General features: G+C 32.7%; 1 protein-coding gene and 1 pseudogene across 2 annotated transcripts in view; one reads left to right on the top strand and one right to left on the bottom strand.

Moving 5' to 3' along the window:
- Positions 1-23,059, top strand: part of GALNTL6 (polypeptide N-acetylgalactosaminyltransferase like 6) — a gene marked incomplete at both ends in the record, with an annotated part of 1,074,421 nt that overhangs the window by 279,327 nt on the left and 772,035 nt on the right. The window lies entirely within an intron of this gene.
- LOC308635038 (calcyclin-binding protein-like) lies at positions 4,708-7,191 on the bottom strand (annotated as a pseudogene). Its single transcript has 2 exons — positions 7,138-7,191; positions 4,708-5,419 (listed from the first exon to the last, which is right to left on the bottom strand). The product of its transcript is annotated as a calcyclin-binding protein-like (transcript).

The raw sequence follows: 23,059 nt of genomic DNA, 5'->3' as shown, positions 1-23,059 counted from the left end.
AAAATAAAAACCAACTAATATATAAAAACATGCTTAACATCAATAATCAGCAGGGAAATGCAAATCATAATCACAGTGAGCTCCGTTAGAATCAACTCTTGTTAGAATGGTTACTATTAAAATATAATACATAACATGCTGGTGAGGATGTGGAACAAAAGAGGCAATCATCATAGTAGCCAGAAATGTAAAGTAGCACAGCCATTATGGAAACAATATAGAGGTTTCTGGGGAAAAACAAAACAAACTAAAAGCAGCATTACCATATAATGCAGATATGCCAATACTAACTATATGTCCAAAATAATTGAAACCAGTATGTCCAAGAGAAATTTTTACTCACACATTATCACAGCACTATTCCCAATAGCCCAAATGTGAAGCCAACTGAGGGATTCATCAACAAATGAAAGGATAAAGAGAATGTGGTGTATGTATATACATAATGGAATATGATTCATCATAAAGAAATACAGTTCTGACATCTGCAGCTACATGGGTGTAAACATAGCATATTATGTTGAGTGAAATAAGCCAAGCACAGAAAGTCAAATACTTCATGTTCTCACTTGTATGTAGAAGCAAAAGCATGGACATCAAAGTAGAGAGTACTTTAGTGGTTACTGCATTCTGGGAACCTTGTGAGGTTGGGTGGGAAGAGAGAGGAAGGCTAACTCGATGGGAATGCAGTTGGATAGGAAGACTAATATTTATTGTACTAAAGCACAATAGGATAACTATGGTTGACAATACGTAAGTGACTATTTCAAAAGAGCTACAGAGAGGATTTTGAGAAATGATGAATGTATTATAGGATATGTATGCCATTACCCTTACCTGATAATTAAATGTTGTGTGTATGTATTGAAATGTCATACTATGCCCTATAAATAGCCTATAAATGCATGCAATTACTATGTGTCAATAAAAATAAAATGTATTAAAAGAGAAAAGGATGCAATTATTTTTGTTCCTGTGTTCTTACATATCAGCCACTTATTGGCTATCTATGGTACTCAATTTCTTAAAACATTTTGGGCATTAGTCTCCTCATATGCAAAAATAATACAATGGGATCTATATATTCTCAGTGATTCCCTCCAACCTCAAAAGTTTATAACAATATTTATTTTCTTTATGACCTTAAAAGTGATCTAAAGTGCAGAAAATTATTAAAATATTTTTATTCCCCAAAGATCCATCATTATTACCTCATATTTTAATGGTAATATGCCTGTTAATTATTTAAAATATTGAGTTTGCATATTATTTTATAATTATAGATAAATATTATGATCATAAGGAATATTTGAACATAATTATTACGTATAGTTCTGTATACATACATTATGTAAGGTAAAAGATTATAAAATGAGTAAAAACCTTTTCATAATAGTTTTAGTCATTTCTACTAATTAATATACTTACTAAAACTACCAATCATGAAATGAGTCATAGTACAGTTTCAAGTATACAAATCAACAAAGACCCCCCTCAAGCAATCAAAAGTAAATAACCTTTCCATTTAAAATGAAGTTTATTTTATTCTTACTTTTTTCCATTAGCCATAAAATTGACTTTGTTTTCTTTCTGGGTTGACTAATTCCAACCTTTGCCATTTTCATAGTCATGAGATTTTACTATGAATGGTTAGCAGCAGTCTTTATTTGATCCATTTATATTCTCATTCACAGAGAGCTTGTAGACTTAAATGCCAGGGAGTTGAAATGGGAAGCAATATTTCATATATATCACTTGTGAATTCTACTATTTTCATTACTGACACATATTAGGAATAATTCTTACAACAGTTTATGAGATCTGCATTTACATTTTTTCTTTATAGCTTTGTAAAAGGAAGAAATTGACTCAGAGAAAAAAATAATAATTTTACTTTTTAATTCTATTTTGAATCTGTGGACCACACTTTACACTCTAAATAAATGCAGGGGAATTTTATTTAAGAACCCTATGAACAATGCTGTATGTAAATTTAATATCAGAAAGGTACATAATATTGAAATATTTCAAAGGCTTCTTCTGCCTCTCCTCAAATGTCAGAAAAATTGACTGAAATTTCCTTTACAGGTGTTTTCCCCAAGACTTACAATGATATATATTTAGGGAAGAAATCAGAAAAATAAAATTCAGTAGGCCTGAAGGAAGAGGATTTATAGAATGAATGACAAATGCATCCCTCTTAGTAGAGATTCATCAAATAGAATTAAATCACATGTACATACAAATGTATAATCATAAAGATGTCAGGTAGGTAAGAGAGCACTAGATCAACTGTGTCCTCAGAAACTTGAACCCTTTCTCTGAATTTCCCTCCTAGTTTAATGAGAATCTACTCATTTGGATTGATGATAACTTTGTGCTGCTTCAAAAGCAAAGAGGCAGGTGCAAGTTATGAAAGGATCTGGTCTTTGAAATCACTATGCCTTAGAAACTAGGAAGCCCAGTGATTGTGCAGTGGATTGAATTGTTTCTCTTTAGGCTACCAAATAGCCAGCCAGCTGCATTTTGTACAGAGAAGTGATTACTGAAAGCCTTGGCAACTGGGAAAAAGCTAACCTGCAGTGATTTGGGGGTGTTGCCATGAGCACAGGAGCTGCTGCAGAATCCTGATACAGATGATTACATATTTTTGCAATATTATTTTGATGAGATAGATTCTAAGAGCATTTGAGAATATCTGCTTTAACTGCACAAACCATTCTGAAGCCTCCCAAATGAACTGAATTATGACTGGTTGAGAAAGTTATGACTTTCCCAATTCAGTTCTCTTTATATTTGATTTGTAAGATGAAGCCAAATGATATATTGTTCACATTACTATGAATTACATAGACCCACAAGAATATTCACATCACTTTCCGAATGCTTTAACATTCTTGATATTTTGGGTGTTATATTATTATTCCACTTTGCCTGCCTAGCAATTGCATTTCATTTTATTGAAGTTCATTAGTCTAATGCTTTTCTTTATTTTTCTTTTTTTTTTACCAGCCATCTCAGAGTCAAATTTTGTGTCTAATTGTATTAATTAACAGAGGCTGATTTCCTACATTATAAATTATGTTATCTTTCTTTCTAATTACCTGCATTATTTTATAATTAATATAAGTTGCCTCTAATTTTTTTCATAAAACAGCAATTTTACAAATTATTTCTTCTTCTAATAAAGTTATTGAATGAAATTCTCAGAACAATAACTATTCTCTATCATATATATTTTTAAATAGTCTCTTATCTGTGAATGAAGAGATATATGAATTGTCAATATTATTAACACTGAATTGAAACAAAAACATAACAGACCAAATAAACTTAAAATTTAATGTTGTTTAGTGAAAACTAGCTTGATATATTTTTGATATATTAAGAAGGCTAGTGTTAGTGTTATTAGACTTTTTTGAACAGGTGGAGAAAGGACATATAAGAAGTTTGGAAAGTCAACTTTGGGTAAAAACATATACACATGATAAGATATGGTGACTTGAATTTTGTTTTTGGTTAGTGATTGCTTACTGGTTATGCCCTTGAAAACTTTAGAATGTTCCCTTTTACTATAAAAAGACATTTAAAACACTTGGATTTTTGTTATTGATATTGTTGTTTGAAGAAACACCATAACTTTTAAACAAATGCATATATCACCCAATTGTCAATCTCTTACTAGAATTTGGCAAATACTTAACTGTTGACACATTTCTAAAATTTCAAACTGTTGAATAACCCGCAGCTTGCTGCAATTCGGTTAGAGATAGAATGATGTCTCGCAGATAGGGGAGCAAAATAGCTGGTGTGTCATCTTCACAGACCTTCGGGTGAGATGCAATGAAGGTAATCACAATACCAGAATTATATTATCATCTGTGGAATATCATTGTTCAACTTGAAATTGTCAAGAGTGCATATTAAGAGTTGGGCAGTCTGTAGTGTGGCTTTCTTCTCCTGTGCTGAAAAAGAGCATGTCATCCTTTCCAGTCAAATTTGAAAATTTCATAAAGTATATTCCTTTATAGGATCATATTCTGTTCTTTTAGAATTAGATTGTGTTCATCTCCTAGGAAGCAACTACTCTATTTCACCATAAATATATTGAGACCTATTTTTTCAAAAACCATTTCTGAGACTCAATTTTTAAAACAATTTGTCATTCTGTTTACTTAGACAAGTTACATTTCTTTACTATGATGGCACTGTCTTAAATTACCTTTTTTTTCTTACTTTTTTGGTACAGGTTGAATCCAGGGGCAATTTACCATTGAGCTACATCCCCAAATCTTTTTAATGTTTTTTTTTTCTTTTAATTTTGAGACAGGGTCCTGTTTAAGTTATTTAGGGTCTTGCAAAGTAATTGAGACTGGACTTGGACTTGAACTTGTGATTCTTCTGCCTCCATCTCCCAAACATTGTCCTTTTCTAGTGAGCTTCCTTAAAATTTTCTTATTGTACTATGTAAATATATGTGTGTGTGTGTGTGTATATATATATATATATATATATATATATATATATATATATATATACACACATTTTAATACGCACATTTTATTTAAATAAATCCTCCAGTAAAGGAGAACTTACTGCCTTTACTGTGTAAATAGTTATGTCAAATTTATATGTGCAGCTCTCCAACATTCCCTTATTGGAAACATCCATATTTCCACATCATAGTCCCCAAAAGACTTAAATGTCTCAAAATTCTGTATCTCCTTTGGCTTGCTTCTCTCTTGATTCCACCCAGGCTTTATTATCATCATCTCCATCTTCATAAATTTTCTTTAGAACATTCATTAATCCCTCACTAGGATCTGTTTCCGTGTCGTATGAAGGCTTTTCTTTCTCTTTGCATTCTTTTTCAACCTGAGTCAAGTACTCCCACTGTGTGTTTTCTGCTTTCTTTCTACATAAGATGAGAACTGTATGGGTCTTAACTTTTTTTGAATTGCCTTCTACAGAGATGGGTTTCAAGAGATTCTTCACTATCATGGAGTAACTCTTCCCATTTAGATTCTTTACCAAAAGGTCAAATGACCTCTCTGTGAAATGAACCTGCACATTCTCGGCGGGAACTTGATGAACTCCCAATAAAGTGATATAGATTTTCACAAACTTATCTGATTGATCCCATCCATAATTACTGATTTTCACGGTAGATCCTGTTGTGATGGGAGCAACCACAGCAGCTGGCTTTTCATTGTCAAGAAGTTCTGGTTTCTTCTATAATTTCTGTTGCATCTTGTTCTTTATTTCTGTCTCAATCTTGTTTTTTTTTTTTTTTTTTTTCTGCTGTAAGGGCATCACATACTCTTTTCCTAGTGGTCTTTTCCAGCAACACCTTTACCTCTTCTAGATCATTCTGCAGTTCCAAGTTTACAGTGTGCTTTCTCTTCCTGGAATGCTCTTCCTACAGATCTTCACTCTGTTAAGGTCTCTTAAAAGTGACAATTGAGGGGCTTTTCACATATATTTGGTGTACTTTCTACCCAAATTATAAACTTTCTACCCAAATTATAAACTCTGGTAATGCAATGTTAATTGTAGTGTATGTACTCTGAAGATACTTAGTACAAATTTCTGCACTCACAATTTCAAAAGGCTTTATATTAATTTGCTAAGTCACAATAAGAGTTATCTCAGAAAATGATTTTATTTCTTTACCCTTGATTGTTCCCATATCTAAAATTACCTAGCTTTTCAACAGCTACATGTCACAGGAAAAATGTCATCAGAAAGGCCACATTTTATCTTTAGGCTTCATTTTGCAAAAATGAGTTTGAAAAATACAGTACAGGGCTGGGGATGTGGCTCAAGCGGTAGCGCGTTTGCCTCGCATGCCTGCGGCCCGGGTTGGATCCTCAGCACCACATACCAACAAAGATGTTGTGTCCGCCGAGAACTAAAAAATAAATATTAAAAAAAAATTTTCTCTCTCTCTCACTCTCTCTCCTCTCTCACTAACTCTTAAAAAAAATACAGTACACTGGGGAGCAGATATAGGTATTTTGTTAAATTACACAGATATTTACTATACAATTAAATCAATCTCACAGATAATACCAGGAACTCTGTTTATTTAATGAACATTTATGCAGATGTATCTCAAAGATAATGCAGGCTCAGTACTAGATCAATGCAATAAAGATGGCATCACAATAGTGAGTCATATGGAGTATATTGGTTTTCCAGTGCATATAAATTTACCTTTAGCTATATTAACTCTAAGTTCGCAGTATCTTTATGTGTACAAAAGTTCATAAAACAAGAACGTATTAATTAAAAATACTTTGTTGACAGAAAAAAATGCTATCATTTGTACTATTGGAAATGGCACTGACAGATTTGATCAAAGCAGAATGACCACAGACCTTCAGTTTATGTAAAACACAATAAATATCTACAATCAACACCTAATAAAACAAGATATGATGGTATAACAGTTACTTTGTAACATTTGTTCTAATGACTTTATAAATATCAACTCATTTAAACTGTTAGAACCCTTGGACAAGTTATCATTATTTTCTCCACCTTTCAGGTAAGAATACTGAATCTAAAAGAGGTTAAAAAAATTCTCAAGACCACACAATTAATAAGTAGCAGGTACAGGTTCAAGTTGAGAAAATCTGCCTACAGAATTTAGGCTCTCAGCTACTGTACTCAGTCTAACTCTTTAATCATCTGTCAAAAGCCTGCATTCAAATTTTACATTTATTCATTAGATTGAATATTTAATGAGAAAGAACAAGAAATTGAGTCAAGACCTAAGAATTTAAAATATTAAAGTATGAACTGATTTTAGTTGACCTGGCAGAGATTTGATGGTTTTGTTTCCTATCAAATATCAACCACACCCCATATTTAAAAAAGAATAAAAGGGACTAACAATAAAAAGTAACATAAACATGCCTTATCAAAAATATAAAAGAAAACTGGTCACCTTTTATTAAATTTCTGAAATGATAAACGTGCAGCAATTGCTCTGGATTTTGTATCAATTAGGTACCATTTATTACAAACCTACTCATAACTTTAATTTGATTAATCTTTGCCCCTTGTGTAAATTAAATTAGCTTTAGGGAACCAAAGAAAAATGATCTAGAGAGTGTGACTTTGAAACCTTACCGCTGAGACCAGGTCTGGGTGAAACACCAGAGAGAGCAGAGAAGCATTTGCCATGCGACTGGGTTGGAAAGTGCTTAAGTGTCAACGAAAACACATCCTCCTCCTCAGGTTTTTCCATCAATTTGAAGCCAGCACTCTATTAGCTGCTGGGAAACAGAAATAAATTATACAGAACGTGTTTCTTTCAAGAATCTCTCAATCTCTTGAGGAAGGCAAAATATAAAACTAACATTTACAGTACAATGTGATGTACGTTCTAAGTGCCCAATCCCTCACTTGTCAGATGGCATACTTACAAATGCAGAGGAAAGCGTTGCCGGATCCATATTTTATTTTAAGGAAGTTGATTACTTTAGGGATCTAATGTGTAATTGGTTTGAACCCAAAAGATGTAAGTAAGAGCATAAGCAAGGATAATCTTAAATTTAAAATTTTAGACTCATTGTCAACTTAAAACATCATTTGGCTAAACAATGACAAAAAGCCTGCCAGTATGATTTTCAACAAAAGAAGATGGTAGAATCAAAACCCTAAAGCTAATCAGATGTCAGTTAACACCGAAGAAAAAGTAAATAAAAATGAAAAAGATGACTTAAATGAAGCTGGGTGAAGCTAAGATGTCTGAAGAGAAGCTGAGGGACGTGAAGATCATAGCAAGGAAGTGTGACTTCCTCTTTGACATTTGTATCTGATAGCTAAGGACAAACTGTGACTGATAGAACTAATGACTGAACACACACACACACACACACACACACACACACACACACACACACACACACACCACCCTTGAAATCAGCACAAACAAAGCAAAGCTGTGTGAAATACAATAGTAATTTGCTGACAGAATTAGCATAAATGGGAAAATTTTATTTTATGATTTCTAGTGACACACTTTCTAGATGTATTCCTCAGAAAAATGAGAAAGCGGTATATTTTTCTACAATACCTGGTAAACCATTATATTTTCTGTTCAAATGTGAAGTTTTAAAAGGATGTTGTAATAAGAAATGATTCCCTCATGCCTTGTAACAGAGCATGATTATTTTAATGAAACATTGATATAAATAGAAAGTTTTCTATATGACTTCGGAAAAAAATAAGCATGTAACATCATTGAGTAAACTTTATGTTGTTAGAATTTGAAGTTCTATGTAATCCTTAAATATTGAGATTTTCTCATCTTGCAAAGGTCTACATGTATGTCATAGTATATGAAAAAGGATTTAATAAACATAAAATTCACTGCATCCTCCGCCATATTGCTCCTGATTGCAATCAGCATGTTACAACCACAGTGTAATTATAAAACCTCAAATATTTCATCAGCTTTTCCAGCTAGCTCAGTGCTGCATCTGTGGTCACTGGCCCATTGAACATAAATTTTAACTCCTTTTATGTTCAATTGGAATCTGAATTACATGGTTGATGGTAAACTATACCAGAATTAAAATTCCTTTGAAGATAACTTGTCTGGTAAACTATTTTCAGAGACATGATTTCCCATACATCTCTTGCAACACTCTTATAAATTAGTGAGATGTTTGAAAAACTCATTTTGCCTGCATTTCCTGAATTCTAAGGTATTAGAGAGCATAATAATGTTTGTGACGTTACACTGAATTCATCTTCTTTACTACTCTTGATAATACTTATTCTAATGATAAGAAATAATTTACCAAGGGAAGTGGATTTTGATATATATTAGTTTTCTTTTTCCTCTTGTTGTCATGTTTTCATGCCTTTTCAGACACAACTGCTTTCATGAATTTATGATATTTCATGATATTTATATTTTTAACATATAAAATGTATCTGTTGATTCATTTCACAAATATTTGCTGCCTGTCTTCCACTTGTTGGGCATTGGAGAATCAATAAGAGAATAAGATCAAGTCTGTCTACTCAGGGTCCCTTCTGAAGTCACACTCATCCACTTAGATGGTTGATTTGTGAGTGTTGTTAATTCTTGCCCAGCATATTTAATTTCCTTCCTTTTGTTTTTACTTTTTCTGAACAATTTTAAATTAAGTATATATCTTATATCTGCATATGGGTTTATATTTACATGATAAACCTATTTTTTTTACATTTTATTGTTGCATGATAATCATGCATATGGGATTCCTTGTCACATATTTGCACATGACATATCATCAGTCCGTCAGTTTAATTTTCCTCTCCCTCTCCTCCTCCATTCCTTGAACTCCTTCCTCTGTTCCACTGGTCTCCCTTCTGTTTCTGTAATATCCCTTTTTACTCTCTTGTTTTCACATGAGAGAGAAAACATAAGACCCCTGACATTCTGTGTCTGGCTTATTTCATTCAACATCTTTTAATTAGTGTATTTGAAATGGAATTCTATTTTAATTTTTGATACTTGAATGTTTTGCTTTGAAAATTACATTTTAAGCTTTCCATTTGCTTGCTTTATCTTTTGACTTCATCCATTTCCCTGGTACACCTGCTCTCATTGTTTCTTCGTTCTTCCTCTGAACCTTTTGTAAGTTTGGATTTTCTTTTCACCCTTTTTGTACTATGCTAACAGAAGTTGAATTTCTTTTTCTACTTTTGTAATGAGTGCTACTGTACTTACACAATGTGTGTCTAGAAAGTGTAACATAATTGATATTTTTGAACTGTCTCCCAAAACTCAAGATCTTAAGTGCACTGACTATTGTTACTGGATTCCCTCACCAATATTTATACTTCTGTTATTTCTGATCACCATGAATAACCTTATTTTTGCCATCAATACTTACGTAGACTTAATGCATTTTTCTCAGAGTGGTTCATATCGCCAAGCAGAGTGTAATTTTTATTATTCTGTCTTCATTGTAGGTTGATGTTCTTGAGTCTCCCATATGCCCCCAAATGGAGATTTATCTCTAAGTAGTATAAATTTACAATTTTATCTGAGATTTTTTTATCTTTTGTGGCTATTTATTTGCTACTTAATTTTCTTATGTTCCATATGCTAGAGCAGGAACCACAGCAACTCTGACTGACCTTAAATGTTGCACTATTAGTTTAATTCTCTCAACTGTAGGGAAGTACACCAGTAAATAAAGGGCTTCTTTTCTAATTATTAGGAGCTTCATTTCTCCCACAGTCAGTAATAAAAATGTGTTGATTTTGGATACAATTTTCATCCTAAGTTTCCTGAAGTGATTGCTGAAAGTATTTCTAAAGGCAACATTTAATTATTTAGAATAAAATAATACATCTGATTTTAGTTGTCTCTATGTTGGAATTCTTTCAGATTTACATATGAATAAAACCTAGGTTTGAGTTTAGTTTCTACCAATGCCTAACTCTGAAAACTTAGTTGAATTCCTCAATAATTGTGAGCACCAGAATTCGTGTCCATAAACTGAAAGGGGCTGGATTGGTTTTATTAATTTTAATCTCTAAACCTCAACATTCTAATAAATGATTTTTTTTCTAATTTCAGGAAAATTGAGATATATCCCCAGTCTGGCATAATAGCATAAAAAAGGTCACAAAATTACAGAGTTTCACGTGTGCAAGGAAACTAGAGTTCATCTTATTTGAGGCTCTCATTTAAAGGATGAATATAGTAAACTTCTGTGAATTTAATGATGTATTCAGATGACATTAGTGAAATGTCAGAACTAGAATTTTATTGTTTTCAACTTTAAAATAGTGGGGGTTTTGTTCCTTTATATGGTTGTTTTCCATCTTCATATGACTTCATCTTATTATCTACGAAATTATAATGCCAGAGTTTCACTGGGCACTATTTATCCCTCTGAAGACAACTCATAACTTGTTTTATAAATGCATATGTGCTTATATATACCTACTATGAAAATTATATACAGAAAACTTTTTACTTACTGTAAAAACCAAATGTGCAATTTCTTACTTGTGTTAAATAGAACTCTAATATTCTGTGAGGCACTTCTTTAACGGACTTAGGGCTTATGAGAGTGCTTACTTTTTAATGAATGTGACATGATTGACCCTGAATCTAGATTCTCAAATTTTCTTAATTCTCCAACTCAACTATTCCATAAAAGCTTATATTTTTTGCCACCATTTATCTAGAATCAGAGAAAGGATAAAAATGCTTATTATTACTGCCTTTCTAGTAAAAATATTTTACTTCTTAGGTCTTAAGAATAAATAATATACCAATGATTAAAGTGATTGATTCCATAGATGAGGTAAAGTTTGATCTCTGCTCTTTTAGGGTTCCAGTTGGGCCTAAAAATTAAATGATCGTGAGGTAGGTTAACAGGAGAAAAGCATACAAATGTTAAGTTTTATGTAACACAGGAAACTTCAAAAGGAAATGAAGACCTAAGAAGTGGCAAAATTTGAATGCTTTTACCTCAGGTTGAACAACTGTGGAAAAGTCACTGAATTATTTGTGGGGGTGGGGGGCTGCTATAGCAGAATGCAAATTATTTCCTAATAGGATCTATTTGTGCAGAATTCTATTCAATATAATTCCATGATTAAGAATGTTTCTTTTCACTGGTCAGGGTAATCCCAGAGACTTGGGAGACTGAGGTAGGAAAATCACAAGTTTGAGGCCAGCCTCAGAAATTTCTCTCTCAAAATTATATAAAGGAACTGAGAATGGATCTCAGAGGTAAAGCATCCCTGGGTTTAATCCCCGGTACCTGGGGTGGGGAGAGTGGAGGCAGAACCTTATTCTTAAACAAAAAAGGAAAAGATGGTGGAATGAATGTGACATAGCTTTCCTGTGTTCATTTATGGATATAACACATCCTGTACATCCTAAGACTAGGGTCCTAATTAGAATAAGACATATTCTGTGTTTGTATAATTATTTCAAAATGGATTCTACGACCATGTATAACTATAAACAACAACAACAACAATGTACATATTTTTTTCTCTAGCATTAGGAGGACATCTTTCAAATGATAGATTTTTATTTTCCACTTTCAGAAACAACCTAAGCTCTCAAATAAATTTTAACATAAAACCTTAAATATGTGCCAATTTGAGAAGTGTGGACCATAAGAAAGCTAACAGAAAGAACAAAAGCAAACAAAAATAAAAAAAGAAACAACAACAACAAAAAATCACCATATGCTTTATGTGAAGAGGTTACCATATGCATTTTTTGTTGCATATGCATCTATTCTTCATTTATACAAAGGAGATGCATGTCTGTCAATCTGCATTTGAAACACTTACATCTATGTGCTTTATATGTAATTATGTCTGGAATGGCGCCTTGGTGAATGTATTGTTCAGAAGCTGCTTTTGTAAATTTTAATAATACCCTGAGACTGTTCCTAACTTTACATTGTCACTTTATTATATTTACTAACACAATTGTCTGTCTTAGCTGCTGGCACATAAGTTCTATGAGGGCAGGAAATTTGCAGCTTTTTAATTCACTGCTCAAAATCAAAGGCTCTCAAAATGAATTTTATTGAATTTTATAACATAAATGATATAATAAAACAATTTAGGCTTCAACCAAGCTGTATAGAATAAAAAGGGAACTACATTGTAAATAGATAAGCACACATTAGTTAAGGCCGATGGTCACAAAAATAATCTTTAGTATTGCTTTAGGGTTTTGTTAACACACTTAAACATTATGTATTTCAAAATTAAGCATATGTTTTTAGGAAATGTGAATTGTTAAAATGAACTGTCAAAACAAAGTCACATCTAAGAGCTATTTCAACATCTCTAACAATGATACATATTTTCATATTGTTAATTGGTGTACAGAAAATAAATTTCATTGGAGTATGTATTTCCAGTTCTGATAATTTTCAATATTTGTTTGTTATCAATATAATTAAAACATTAGACTACTCTTCTGAATATAAATCTTACATATAATCACATGGAGTTTTGGGGCATCTTCATATATTTGCTTCATTATCCAGATTTAGGTTTCTAAACATTAACATTTTTTTTACAATCCAAATGCTAGTAAAAGGAACAACAACCAGTTATGCAGAATTAAGATATAGAATAAATGTCTATGTGATAAACAAATGATCATGGGTTGGCTTATGGAATTTGTTCAAGGCAATTTGTTCTATTGACTTTTTTATTTATGAGCTCATCCCTTGTGAACTTGGGTGCATATAAAGTTCTGGAAGCATATGTGAAGTACATAATGTGTGCTGCTTTTTTTCTGAAGGCCAGTTTAGCCTACAGGAACTTTCATTTTCATCTCCCCTGCAAGGTGCCAATTCCATCACTACATGCAATTTAGTCATAAACATTTTGTGGTTCCTAAAAAAGATACAGTGTACAAACTTTAAGCAATAATTTATGAAGAAAAGAAACATTCTCAGCTTGTTTGAAAATAGAATAGACAGTGATATATATATATATATATATATATATATATATATGCCCACCAGCAAAACATATGAGGATAGAACAGAGTGGATCTCTAAGAAACAATAATGATCTCTTGGGTGATGTCAGAAAATAACTAAAAGAGCTGTTTTTGCAGAGCAGCCAGAAAATAACCATGAAAACAATCCTTAAATACCTGAATCAGCAGCAATTTTATTCTATGCTTCTGTAATTTACAAAAGGACTTTTAATAGCACTGTGAATCCAATCTAAGATCAACTTCTCCATCTACTGGCTGAAGGTCAATTTTGATCTTTATTAATTATTATAAGCATAAATTTATTTGTGTATGTGTGTGAAAACTTTTTCCATGCTGTGTACATCATGAACTAAGTTATGATTTAGGCTTTTCAAATTATAACACAAATAACTCCAAGAATCACAAGCTACATCTTGAGAACATTATTACCTTATAGTATAAATTAAGCTATTTATAGTGTTTTTGATTGTTTAAATTTTATTATTATCACAATTGAATAAAATCCCAAATGTTTCTTAATATGTGCATTTCAATTGGCTGTTGATAAATTTTTAATTTCCTAATATATAGGAGGCTATATCTCCTTGTTTGTTTTTATAGGTTGTTACTATAAAATACTGGGGTATTATGCTTTAGAGATCCATTATGTCTTTTTCCTCCATCTGTTTTCAAAACAGCATACAATTTGACAGATGGTATTACTCAGAAAATTTTAAAACTATAATGAAGAAATCAAATTAAGAAATTAATAGAAACCAAAAATTTAAGGTTAACTACAATTTAGCAGCTTCCATTTAGCAGGGAAAGTTTTTAGTAATCTGAATATGGTGTTGAATAGATGAGAGCCTATGCCACATGATATTCACAGCAAAATCCGGTTCCTAAGACTTTTACAAGCATTAACACTTAGCCTGTCAATTACTCATATGTTTTATTCATGTTATATCTCACTTGTCTTAAGTGACACGTCCTTGTCCTTCTCCCCAGGGCTAACCATCTAAAATTACAGATTGTCATCCTTTGAATGTTGTAACTGCCAACACAAAGTACTCTTGAATTTTATGGAAGTACCAACTCAAGGAAATCTGAGCATGCTGACCAATCTGATTTCTCTTGATTCTTTCATCTTATTAAGGTGTATTACTGATTCTTTTTTATAATTTCTTACAACTACTTTATAATAATTATCTAGAAGGGCATGATAAACATTTCTGCTTGAGGTTCTTATAGCAGATATTATATAGTTTATATATAATTTATAGTTTATATCATCATAATATGATGTCTAATTAAGACAATAGTTTTTGTCTACACATAGAAAAGCTTCATTCATCCATTGTTGATGCTTCTGCCCTCATCTGACTAAAGTACTTTCACCTCAGCTCCTACATATGCTATAGAGATTGTTGGCAAAATAGGAAAAATCACCATTCCATACTGTTCCACCATTTTAGCTGACATAGGTCCAAAAGAAAACATTTTTATTATAAAAACTACATAATTTTATCATGAAGAAAATTTTAAAAAATATATACATATATATACACACAATATCCACTTTTTCATCTACATATAGACCAATTCTTTTCCTCCTAAATATCACCTTCCAATTTAAGTCCATGTCATCCACCTACACCCTGGATTCCTCAGTCTGTGGGTGGTTAAAACTTAGTGTACCTGGTGTATTTTACTGAGAATGTACTGCTTTCCATAGTCAAAGTATTTCCCATGTGATCTAGAAGATCATATTCTTTTTTCTCTCTCAAGGTCCCTTGTTTCTTCTGGTTTCTTGGTCTCCTTCAGAAATATGCACCCGAGCCATTCCAGAATGTTTTCCTCACACCTGCCTTCTTGTACTGCCATCACTCATCTCTGGGCATCTGCTTTGTGTCATTTTGAAACTACAGCCATTGCCAAGTCCTGGTTCTCACCCGAGTCACCCAGGGATTCCTACAACCACCACTTCTAATTCTCCTAGTTTTTCTGCCAGACTTGCATCTAGAATCTCCTCATAAAACTCCCTCCCTCTTAAAGCTGTTCACACAATCACCTCTGCATCATTCCACAGGATGCTGTTTGTCAAAGGCCACTAGCAAACACTGGAGCTGTTCCAAGAATTCAGTGCTCATTTCCACTAATCTAGCAGAAAACCACTATTCTTGTTCTTCTCACAGGCCTCTAAATATCATATCACTGAGATTTAAAACACACACAAATCTCCTTGTCCTCAAAATACCTATAATATATATGAGATGGTTGAGGCAGAGAAAAACAGGTAAATTCCACACACCTTGCAGAGAATTCTTTCTTATACATAACTCTAACACCCCAGTCTTGCGACTCAAGCCAGGATCTTTCCTCCCTGTTGACTTTCACCACAGAATTCTGTAGAATAGACCCTTTTATCTTTGTTGGGTTTCCAACCAATAAAGGCTCACTAAACCTGTCTTTATACATTACATGTAAACTCTAATAAACATTCAGTTCTCTCAAACTCTTTTTTTTTTAAAGAGAGAGTGAGAGAGGAGAGAGAGAGAGAATTTTTTTTTAATATTTATTTTTTAGTTCTTGGCGGACACAACATCTTTGTTGGTATGTGGTGCTGAGGATCGAACCCGGGCCGCACGCACGCCAGGCGAGCGCGCTACCGCTTGAGCCACATCCCCAGCCCTCTCAAACTCTTTATAAGGTATTTTTTCAGTCCCTATACCAATCAGTGGATACTGGGCTTGAAAAAATGGTGCAATAAATAACCTTGCAAACTCAATGTCTGCAGCAACTATATTTATTTTTGAAAATTATAATTGTAGCACTTATGAATAATTGACACTTTCTAAGAGATGGTTTCTTTAAAGGATGATGAATAAACCAGCGATTGGCCTATAATGTTTACCACTATGGGGAGAAAAGATTTGAGGGTGAAATTCTGTGAGGTGCTTTGACAGAAAAGAAATGGATTCCATGAAAAGAATGGAAGGGGTCACTTTAGATTGGAGAAGGGAAAGGAAGACCTCTTTGAAATTTTTTTTTTTTTGCACAGAACCCCCTTTAATCAATGAAGAGTGAAACACAATGTTCCATATAATTATATGTGGATATTTGTAAATGCAATAAAACCCTTGGCTCACTCAAAGAATTAAAGTAGCAGATAAGTGACTGTTAAATAGCCAGCTTTTTCACTCCTCTGAGTAAAGGATCTGACCAGAACAATTTTAGAGGAGGAAAAGTTTATTTGAGGGTTCATGGTTTCAGAGGTCTTAGTCCAAAGAAGGCAAGCTCCATTCCTCAGGGCTCAAGGTGAGGGTGAACATCATGGCAGGAGAAGCAGCTCACATCACTGTGATCAGGAAGCAGAGAGAGAAACTCCACTCTCCAGATACAAATATATACCCAAAGCCATGCCCCAATTGCCACCTCCTACAGCCACACCCTACCACTTCAATTAATCTCATCAGGGATTAATTTTTCTGATTAGGCTAAGGCAATAACAAGATCATTTCTCCTCTAAACCTTCTTGCATTGTCTCATGTGAGCTTTCAGGGGACACTTCACACCCAACCACAACAGTAACTTTTAAAAAGTGAGTGAAAGGGCACCAAAACACAGTGAACTTGGTCCATGGGTCCTAGAATCAGTTATCTATGTGATACAAGATATATCACAGTGGGAAGAAAATAGAGACATGTCTTAACCACTATTTAACTAGTGATTTTAAAATAATCAATAGTTAAATAGTGGTTATTTTTGTCAGACAGGAGAATATGAATCAAAGACTTGAAGTCCTAAAGTAATTATTTAAAATATTTTTATGTTATCAAAGGTAAAACTGTGCTGTTTTTACAACTTAGGAAAAATAGCTAAGTAAAGATGTTGTAGTTGTATGTTTAAGCTTCATTATAAAGTAAATAGGGTCCTCATTCTATATTTGCCTTCAGTCATTCTCAATCTACTATTTGACATATGACAGTGAAATATTTGTTAGCTAGATCCATTGTATCACTTTGTGAACCACTAAAGAACACATCTATTTCTAATACAGATCATTTTCTTGAATGAGCATGAATTACAGGTATCTATAATTTTGACATCAGTTATAGTCCTAAATGTACAGGTGATGCAAATTAATATTAAAAATAATGAAAAAAATAAGTCCTTAGGTAGGTAATGACAAAGAGAAATAAAGATGAGTCACATAAAACTAAATATAATTCTTGCTTATTTTCAATAGCTCAAACTCCCTAGTAAAGAAAAACACATTAAAACCATGAGACTAATATTTAAACATAAAAGTTTTAAAAAGATAGTTCTCCATGATGGCAAGATAACTCTCAGGGCTCATATACTGAAGAATTATAGTTTGTCAAGCCATTTTTAAACAATACATTCACAATACATGCCAAAAATCATAAAAATATTTTTTTTTCTATTTTGTCTATCCGAGGTGACAAAACACATGCATAGACTGATACATAAGTAGTTTTAGCATGTTTTCACTGTAATGCTTTAGAATTAGCTATTTATCATAAGGAGTGTTTAAGGCATTTTAATAGAGTTTCACAAGAAAACAAAGTGAAGCAGATGAAGATGTGGAATAATTAGTCCTTCAAGATTATTTTTTTAAAATTCAGGGAGTATATTTTTAAATTTTAGTGATTCCTTGGTGTTGTTTGTCAAACCATAAGGTGTCTATGAATCACCTTGAAATCTTGTTAAAAGGCAGTCTGATTCAATGAGCATGCGCAGGGGCTAGGGGCTGCTGCTGCAGCTGGTCTCTCTTCTTATTGGTAGCAGGTTCTAGAGCACTGCTAGAGAAGGAGGGATATGTGTCCTCTCTGAAGTCTGCAAACCATTTCTTCTCTTATTTTTTTTAAGTTAAAGGTAGTAATTTAAAGGTTATTTTTGTCAGACAGGAGAATATGAATCAAAGACTTGAAGTCCTAAAGTAATGAAACCACTACCATTTCCTTCATAGATGTTTACTGAGCTTTCTCCATGTGTCTTCTTTTGTGATTTTGTTTCTGATGTACCCATACTCATGCATAAGGTGTACCACAAAGACATATGCATTTTTGAATGAGAATACATAGGTCACACTTGTGTAAAATCTTTTGTGTTCACTTTTATTTACGTGAAAATCAGTAACTAAGCAAAAATAACTCAGAAAAGCAATGGCAGAAAATCCAACTCTTTAGTTAGTTGAATGGACAGGCAGTCAAATAAGTATTATTACAATAGTGGGGATTAAAGAATTGAGGCATTATAATAAGTTGAAATGTTTAAAAGCACTATCATTCGACCATACAAAAATGGATTCCAAAATTGTACGTGAAAATTCATGTCTTTGACTAACAGCTATAGCTCACATCTCCCTAGTTGAGCCCAAACTAAAAACACTTGATTGACCATTTTTATCACCATGTGGAAGCTTTAATCAAAATTTTAAAGAATGTTGCTGGGTGCAATGGTGAGAGCCTGTAATCCCAGAGGCTCAGGAGGCTGAGGCAGGAGAATCACAAGTTTAAAGCCAACTTTAGTAATTTAGTGAGACCCTAAACAACTTATCAAGACTCTGTCTCAAAATTAAAAAAATAAGCACTGGGCTGGGGATGTGGTTCAGTATTTAAGTGCTCTTGGGTTCAATCTTCGTATTAAAAAAAACTAAAGAATACAGAATTTGAACATTTTGTAGAAATCTTGAGAAAAAGTAAGGAAACCAATAGAAAACACTACTTTTTTACCCCATAACCTTAAAGAAGCTATCTCATTAGACATTACATTAATAAAACTGCATGTCTGTGCTTAAAGGAAATGACTGGAGATGAATCACAATTTTAGTCACAAAACAATAATTTGAATCAACCATATTGCTAAACCAATGGCCTTAATAATAATAATTTTAATTTTAATTAACATGCAGATATATTTTAGTATTTTAAAGATATTTGTAAATATTTGCAACTTAGTTTTCCATTTATTTTAATTGCCAAAATGGTTGAAGTTATTGTTCTCCCCCGGAAGACCAGCCATCAGTAAAATGCTGAGCTTAAAATCATTTTGCATAAAAACCATCAATATTTAGTTCATAATGATGTGTTGACTCTTAATTTCCCATAAATTGCTATGTGAGGTTATAATGGTGCTGTTGTTTATCTCCTGGATATTGTTCTCACAGACGGGTACAGGCAGATACATTTATGAGTCAAATATTCTTGTTGGATGTAAACCATCTGGTTACACATTCACAATAACTGAATTGAGATGTAGCAAATTCTGACAAAAAAGCTCCTGAGCATATTGCATGACCCAGAAATTAAACATAACCATCAACCAATGCTTGCAGACTCATCAAAGTACAATGCTCTGCTTCTGGGCCTTTTGAAATTTCAACATGGCTTTACCAAAAGGAGGCAGAGGTTGCCAGCTTGATATTGAAATGGACATTCTGAGGATTGAACATAACACTATGGAATCATTTCTTTATTATCTGTCACTAAGCAATTATGTCTATCCTAGTGTTGTTTCTTTTTCTTTTTCTTTTCTTTCATTCTTTCTTTTCTTTCTTTCTTTTGTGGTTGTTTTCTGGATTTCCTGATTGTTTTGTTTTCATTTCACCATACTTTATTGCCATTAGAAAACTATTCACTGCTTCTTGGATGTTAAAAATAATAATGATCATTTTATATGAAAAATCACTGATATTAAGATTTATTCATTTCTCCATAGCTAAAATGGAACCCTATTAAGGGAGTCAACCATGACTACATTTTAACACTATCTTTTGAATAATAAACTCACTCATTGGTGAGATGCTTTGTTTCTCATTCATGGAATGAATATGCTTCCTCTTGTATATCCAATACTAAAATTGACAGGCCGGCTCCTTCGTATAAAAAGTAAACCAAAAAAAAAAAACAAAAAACAAAAAAACAGGGAGCACAGGTACTATTCACCAGGTAAAAATGATCAGAAATGACATACATCCTGAATGGTCTAATACAAAGTGAAATATTTAGGGGAAGAATATTTTTTAAAAAGTCATTTCAGGTGGTGCATGCCTGTAATCCCAGTAGTTCAGGAGGCTGAGGCAAAGGATCAGGAGTTCAAAGCCAGCTTCAGGAACTTAGCAAGGCCCTAAGCTATTCAGCAAGACCCTGTCTCTAAGTTAAATACAAAATAGGGCTGGGGATGTGGCTCAGTGGTAAAATGCCCCTGAGTTCAATCCCTGGTACTCCATCCCCACTCAAAAAAAAAAAAAGTCATTTAAATTTGTAAATAAGTAAACATTTGATATGATTTTTAATGTTGGGAATGTTTGCTTTTATCTAACATACATGTGTTGAAATCATAACACCCCAAGATTATGATATTAGGAGGTAGGGACAAAGGGGAGATAATTATGTAACAAGCAGTCAGTGTCTTTGTAAAACAGGCACAAAGGAGCTCCTTTGCTCTTTCTGCTATGCAAGGACACTGTGAGAAGGCATAATCTATGAACAAGGACCAGGCCTCACAAGATGCCAACTCTGCCTGAATCTTAGTCTTGGACTTCCCAGCCTCCTGGATATTGAAAAATAAATTTCTGTCACTTACATGCCATATTGTTTATGTGTTTTATTACAGCTTACTGAACAGCCTAAGACAATACATGATGGTTTATGTCTACAATCCATTATCTACCAGATTTTGATGTGATTAATATAAAAATACAGAACATTAACATTTTTAATATTGGCCAATATTCAGTTACTATTTATGGAATATATTTTAAAATATATTTTCATGTTCAAATAGTATCCAATAATCACCTTTATTTATTATGGTATTCTACCAAAACAAAAATTAACCTGACCTGTTAACTCAGATGTTTGATTATTAAGATATGTTATTATTCATTTTATTTGTTGAATAAAATGTAAATAGGATCCTGACCATGCTTGTCAACTTTCATTCTGTTTTCCTTTCTATTTCCCTTTGTTCTTTTCTAAGAAACCTTGAAGATGAAATAGCAAGTCCCAAATAGACAAGTGAGCATATATTTTTGAAAAGTTAATATGTATTTGGAGAGTTAAAATGATTGTTTTATCTTTAAAATATCTGGGAGTAAAATTATCATTTGAAAATGTTATGAATTAAAACATTTTCTGTTTGATTCAGATCTGGAGGTGTTTTATTTAAATAGGAAACCGTAAAGCAAGTCATCTCCTTCTAGGCATAGATTTTATATATATGTATATATCTCCCTATATATGTATATATCTCCATATATACTATTATATATATGTGTGTGTGTGTATATATATATATATATATATATATATATATATATATATATAATTTTACTTTTCTTTATCAAACAAAAAAGATGTGGAAATACGAGGAAGGCAATTATTTTTGTCTTCTAGGAAAATACTTTCAGGTTGATGTGCCATAACCTTTTAATATCATGATTGAACACAATAAAAATCAAAAGGCAGTCTTAAGGTGAGATGGAGAAAGAGAGAAAAAAGAGAAAAGCTTTAGCTAATTATTACAGTATTTATGAAGAATTTTTTCCTAAGTAATCTTTTAAGTAAAGACCATACTTAGTAAAGATGGAAGGAAAACTTCCATTAATGGTTACCTATTTGTTAATATATGTTATCATGCGTTTAAGAGTAGCATTTTAAAGTTATTATATTCTATTTGTGGCTATAAGATTAGAAGATCTATTTATGAATGCAATTTACCTTAAGATAATTGTTTTTCTGTAATCAGCTGGAGAAAGTATATCTATTCTCTTAGTTGCTAAGTGCCATCAGCACAAAAATAGTTTATATTCAAAATACATTTTATTACTATGAAGGATATTGATAAAACAGTTTCAATATTTTTGTATGATGAACTTGTACTTATCACAAAAAGTAGTTTTCTGAAAGTTTTCTAAATCTAGTTCATTATTATAATTATTTCAGTTTCTGCAAAAAAACATTCCCTAAGATTTTAAATGTTTTATGTGATTAGATTGCTGCATCAACATGCTACCAAACAGAAAGCTGTGTTTGCTAGCTCTTCTCCTTAGGTACATTAAATTAATTGAGCATATTGTGGCCTTGCAGCATGATGTTTTGCTAGTAAATGATTCATGTTGCGTCCCAACCACAGTGAACAACAAACTTTCACCAGAAACAGATGGAGGAATGATCTTGGCCATTTGTGGCGAACTCAGGTTCATCCAGAAAAATCTGGAGTTCATTGAAAATTGACCTCAGTGTGCTGTTGGCCAGATTTGATTCACCTCAGGTGCATGGTTATGCTGAGAAAGTAATCAGCACCAGCAGATGGACCTCTCTAGGTTCACTTTCCTAGGCAATTTAAAATCTGTCGCTAAGACATATAACGATCAAATATTTTGATATCTCTATGTGGCAGCACTTCCCGTCGATTTATGATCCTGAAAATAAAATCTAGCCCCCATTCTTCCTGTAGACTTCCCAAATTAGAATCTTTCTGTGAGAAAACAATATATTTTATTTGAAGAAAATTCTGAGAAAATTAAAACGTGGTTTTAAAATA

This window comes from Spermophilus citellus (genome assembly GCF_964194105.1).
Source record: "Spermophilus citellus genome assembly, chromosome: 16".
Taxonomy (NCBI): domain Eukaryota; kingdom Metazoa; phylum Chordata; class Mammalia; order Rodentia; family Sciuridae; genus Spermophilus; species Spermophilus citellus.
This window is presented reverse-complemented; position numbering and strand designations above follow the sequence as displayed.